General features: G+C 44.1%; 1 long non-coding RNA gene across 1 annotated transcript; it reads right to left on the bottom strand.

Annotated features, from left to right (window-relative positions):
- Window positions 1–63: 63 nt before the first annotated feature.
- Window positions 64–300, bottom strand: LOC125359088. The gene is made up of 2 exons (XR_007212486.1): window positions 157–300; window positions 64–124 (listed from the first exon to the last, which is right to left on the bottom strand). It is a non-coding gene; the product is annotated as an uncharacterized LOC125359088 (long non-coding RNA).
- Window positions 301–5,606: the final 5,306 nt, after the last annotated feature.

The following is a 5,606-nucleotide window of genomic DNA, read 5'->3' as shown; positions in this document are numbered from 1 at the left end:
GCCTTTCATGGTTATCCTTCCTCTACAGTGACCCATGAAGCCTGGTGTTTCTGCACTGACAGCTTCTGCAGATCTAGGATGCAAGTTTTTCCTCTTACTGGATTTGGATTTGAATCAACACTTCCTGGGTCCCACAGAACAAAGGAGTCTCCTTACTTTTAAGTAGTTGTTTACATGAGAATGGGACTCTGAAAAACCTCCTGTTACAGTGTGATTATGAAATCATTCTTCCGCCTATGAAAAGCAGTATAACAGCACTCCTCATCTTCTCTACTCACGTTTTGAAAAAGAAGAGTAAGAGTGGGTGAGCCCGGAGTAAGTATGAGAAGGTTTTAGGGTTGTGTGCATGAGACATATAATGAAAATTAAATTGCTTTCCAAATTAGGCTGGAATGTCAATTCACATTTCGCCTCAGCTCTGGATTAGCCTTTTGTAAGGTCCTAAAACAAGACAAAAGTAGTATGCTTTTACTTTTTTTCTGCCATGAAATAAAATATGAAATACTTTCTACTAATGACTCAAAAAAGCTTTCCAACGTGTACCAGAAACAGGACAACTGGCCTGATGATTGAGATTTGATCTTGCTTAAGGAAAGGATGGTGCCGTTTTTTTTTGGGTTCAGTTATGGGACTTGAACTCAGGGCCTGGGCGCTGTCCCTGAACTCTTTTGCTCAAGGCTAGGCTAGTGCTCTACTACTTAGAGAAACAGTTCCATTTCCAATTTTTGAGTGGTTAATTAGAGATAAGAGTCTCATGGCAACTTTTCGGCTCAGGCTGGCTTTGAACGGTGGTCCTCAGATCTCAGCCTCCTGAGTTGCTAGGATTACAGGCGTGAGTCAGGGGCAATGGTGCCTTCTGGGTTGAACAAAATGAAATAGACTGGGAAGGAGGTAGTGCCATCTAGTGGTAATGAGCAGCAGCCCAGCTCACCATGTGGAAGGATTAAAATAACAATCTCTATAGTTTTCTAGAAAAACTTCTTTCTAAAGGAGGAAGGTAGACTCCAGACATTCTTTGCTTCTTTGCTTTTGGAGGTTTATTTCCTAAGCCACGCTAGCTGTGTGGCTTCAGAAGCTTTTACTACCTTTGCGCAGGTCTCAAATCGTGAGGAGCTGCTCCTTTTAAATTCAGGGTGGAAAAAATTCTGATGTCTTCGAAGGGGAAGGAATATAAAAAAACCAAGAGACAAAGGATAAAAAGACAAACGATTCCAAAAGCAATACTTGCAAAGCCATTTGGTGTAAACCAACTGAACAACTCATGGGGGGAGAGGGAAAGGGGGAGGCGGAGGGGGGAATGAGGGAGGAGGTAACAAACGGTATAAGAAATGTATCCAATGCCTAATGTGTGAAACTGTAACCTCTCTGTACATCACTTTGACACTAAGTAAAAAAGAAAAAAAAGTGATTGCGTGTAATAGCACCACCCAAGTGGAAATGTAGTCCAAGAGGAAATGTAGTATGTGTTTTGCTGAAACCCAGTTATCCTACTGATCTAATTATTCAACTCTACGTGTCATGTAGGGTCCATTTTTTGATGTCCTTTACTCTTTTCCCTGCAGCAAAGATATTGACTAAATCATGAAAAATGTTACCAAAACTATAAATAAATGAAAGCTTCTTTGACTACAGTCTGATCTTACTGATTTCTTGCTTTGAAATTGGACTTTGGAAGCTGGCTTAGGGCTGGGGACATGGTTCAAGGGGTAAACCTCTGCCTAGAAAGCAGAAGACCCAAGGTTCAAACTCCAGTATCACCAGAAACAAACAAACACAAACAAAACAACAAACCCCTCATGAATCAACAAAGTCCAGACCCAAGATCTGGGTTCCTTCCAAGAGGACTTAACTCACACTGAGCACCCAGGCCGACGCCTGAGGGGTGGTTAAGTAAACTTGAGTTTTACTAAAAGCTAGCATGCATTTTTTTTTCAATTTGAGTTTTATGGAAGTGGGCTGGAAATATGGCCCAGTGGCAAGAGTGCTTGCCTCGTATACATGAGGCCCTGGGTTCGATTCCTCAGCACCACATATACAGAAAATGGCCAGAGGTGGTGCTGTGGCTCAAGTGGCAGAGTGCTAGCTTTGAGCAAAAAAGAAGCCAGGGACAGTGCTCAGGCCCTGAGTTCACGGCCTAGGACTGGCAAAAAAAAAAAAAAAGTGTTTCATGATCATTGAGGTCCTGCTGAACTCCCAGGTACAAGAGGTGTGTGTCTGTTTTTGTTTAAATTGGAAAATGGTTTCAACTTTTTTTTTTGGCACACTTGAAGGCAAGAATTAAAACAATTATCCAAGTAACCTGGGCCAGCACCTCCCCCAATATGCCCTCTTTATGCTGAAAATAAGATAAGTTGAGAGAAAAGAGACCAGCAAGCAGCATAGCTAATGGCCCTGGAGAACGCATTGGTGGCATAGTACAGGATTCTGAAACTGAATAGAAACAGAATCCAGGCCCTTGTGTTTGGTGCTCTACCATTTGAGCCATACTCCCAGCCCAGCCCTTTTGTTTTTGAAACTGGGTTTCCCTAACTGCTCAGACTGGCCTCAAACTTGAGATTCTTGTGCCTCCTCTTCTCTGGTAGCTGGGATTACAAGTGTACGTGACTATTCATTTGCAACTTGAATATTGGCTTTCTGAGGATAGTCAGTAGGTTAGGGACCAGTTAATAACTCAAGCCTAGCTTGGTGGCTGTTGATAGGTATTTATAATCAGTGGCAAATGGAACACTTCAGGTTGGAATTCTAACAGCTTGTTAAGCTCTAACAAGGGAACATCCATTTCCCCTGTGCCTGAAAGCTCCAGGCAGATCTCATTCTCTCAGGGCCTTCTGCAGGGTAGTCAGGGAAACCCTCAAATGGAGGAGGGTACTCTATCATCCTTCTCATTTACTGGGAGTTTCCTTCTGCCACTGGGAGGAGCCATTTACTTGGGTTTATTTGATATTGATGTCAAATGCAAAACCAATGTCCTATTTATTTTGGATTCTGCACATTCTCACACAATGCCTCAGGGAGGACATATAACCATGGGTGAGGGACACTGAAGTCCACTCTCAATGGACATGTCATTCGTGTGGTGATCACGTGGGGTGATCACGGGAGAGTTTCACACCCAGGGCTTGGGAGCTTGGACAGGCCTGCGTGGAAGACATTGGGTGGGCAGCCATGAAGGCTGGCTGTCAACCTTCCTTTCCTTCGGCCCTTCCTGAACATGCAGCAGGCTAGGGGCATGGCAGGCAGGCTGCCACTTTGGCCAAAGTGTGGGTGGAGGTCAGGGGAGCCAGACTGCCCAAAGGTGGCTTTGGAGAACCATTTGTGAGGTGGTCACCCCTAGTGGTGGCAGAGTGGAGCTTCACACAGGTGTCCCTCCAAAAAAATAAACTGTGAGAAAAATGAAAGCCGTCTGTGGCAGCATACAGTGATGCTTCTTGACCTGAACTCTGTCGGGACAAACCCATTGTAATTCAAACACGTGTGGAATACACCCACTCTACTGCATGTCACAGCAAACATGGTACCCTGTAGAGTGCTGTGTGGTCCCTCAAAACATGCAAAGCACAGCTTGGAGGAGACCAGGGGGGCACCAAGTTCCTTGCTCTGTATCCTGCCTTAGAGACAGCATGTACCTTCTTCCCATATCTAGTCTTCCGGGACAGCGTGTGGGTTAAATAACTAAAAGAGTTGAGAAGTAACTTCCCACTTCCCTTCTCTCATATGGGATGGGTAGTGGCTCTTGACCATTCCTATTCATTCACTTCTGCTAGTCCTCCAGTCACCTTTCCTGCCACAGAACATCCTAGACTGCTCTTTTTCTTGTCTCTTTCAAGGAACTCACAGTGCTGGACTCTTTCTCTTCATTCTTTTCCTCCTGTACTTCTTTTTTTTTTTTTTTAATTAGATCCTGACCTGTGGGTTCAATGGTAGTCCTCTCATTAGTGGAGGGGATTGGAGTCAAGTCTAACCTTTCCCCATCTCCTTAGAGGCTATCGGAGTACTATTCATAAAGTACTGTCAGGAGTGTTTCTGATGAAAATTTTTGCACCTAATAAAATCTCAGAGAGGGTGAGTTTCCTTGGGTTGCCGGGGGTGGGGGCGTTATACCTTCCAGAGGACTCATCCTAGCAATTAGAGCAGCTTGTTCGTTAGCTGGAGGCCCCGGGGTGGTGGAGGACAGCTGGATGGGGGCTTCTTTGCAAGCAGCTCTGGTTCACATCAACCAGGAAAGCTCTCTGTAAACACATGAATAATTGATTGTCCAGCGCTCACAGAGCTACCGAGGATCTGAGCCCATGTGACTCATTTGCAAGCCATTCCTGTCGTCCGGACGCCATAACATTGGAGGAATGATGAGCCTTTCTTGGAGGTTTTTCTGCGGCTGGAGTTGCCAAGACAAGACTGTAATGGTTTGTTATGATGACCTTTGTTATTCCATTAGGCTCAATTGCTTTAAAAAATGATGTGTGCATACTTGAGGAACGTTTTTACCCTTTACGTTGACCTGACATCATAGTTTATATTACCAAATGTATTAATGACAGAGGAGTGTTTTCATGTCCCAGGGACAAGTTTTAACAACTATAATCTGCCCTGAGTCATCATAAATATAAATGTATTGGTCAAACAGATCTCGTTAATGTGGCCAAGATAAATGCGAATCTATATTTTAAGGCAGTTGAAGCCTTAGAAAATATATTTGGAGCTTTTGGTGTAGTAAAAAGATCTTGTATACGTGCTATCAAAAGACTGGAAGAAGGAACGTGCCCCCCTCTGGGTTTGCTGTGGACAGATATAAATGTCTTGAGGATGTCGACTGAGATTGCTCGCATAGTTTCTGGACACCATTAACGCCTGATGGGGTGAATCTTAGTTCTTAAAGCCATATTCTACTCATTATGCACACGGGGTTTTGAAAAGAGAAGAAAGCTTTCAGATCTTCACAATATTTTTTCTAGCCAACATTTTTTCTAAATTACACTGGCTTGCAAGTTTAATGATAATATAGCCTTCAGCTCCTGGATCACTTGGTTTCTGTGGGATGGCTCCCTTCCCTGGAGATGTGTGTGTGGTGTTGTCACTGACTGTGGAAAGGTGTGTGGCAGCTCACAGGGCTCTGGGCATGTGCTGCAGGGCAGATGAACACTGTTTGCTTCTTTGTTAAGCTACACTCAGAAGTACTGGACTTTGTTAGTGGTGTATACATTTTAAGCGTCTTAGGCAAAAATAAATGGTGTGTGTGTGTGTGTGTGTGTGTGTGTGTGTGTGTGTGTGTGTACTGGAGCTTAAACTCACACTTCTGCTTGGCTTTTTCAACTCAAATCTAGCATTCTACCACTTGAGCCATAGCTCCATTTCTGGTTTCTTGGGTCGATTGAAAATAAGAGTCTCATTGACCTTTCTGTGTAGGCTATCTTCAAATCTTCATCCTCAGATCTCAGCCTTCTTAGTTGCTAGGATTTTTTTTTTGCCAGTCCTGGAGCTTGAACTCAGGGCCTGAGCACTGTCCCTGAGCTTCTTTTGCTCAAGGCTAGCACCCTACCACTTGAGCCACAGTGCCACTTTCAGCTTTTTTTGTTTATGTGGTGCTGAGGAATGGAACCCAGGGCTTC

The sequence above is a fragment of the Perognathus longimembris genome, chromosome 11 (genome assembly GCF_023159225.1).
Source record: "Perognathus longimembris pacificus isolate PPM17 chromosome 11, ASM2315922v1, whole genome shotgun sequence".
Classification (NCBI taxonomy): domain Eukaryota; kingdom Metazoa; phylum Chordata; class Mammalia; order Rodentia; family Heteromyidae; genus Perognathus; species Perognathus longimembris.
The sequence above is the reverse complement of the archived record's forward strand: the minus strand, read 5'-3'. Positions and strand labels throughout refer to the sequence as shown.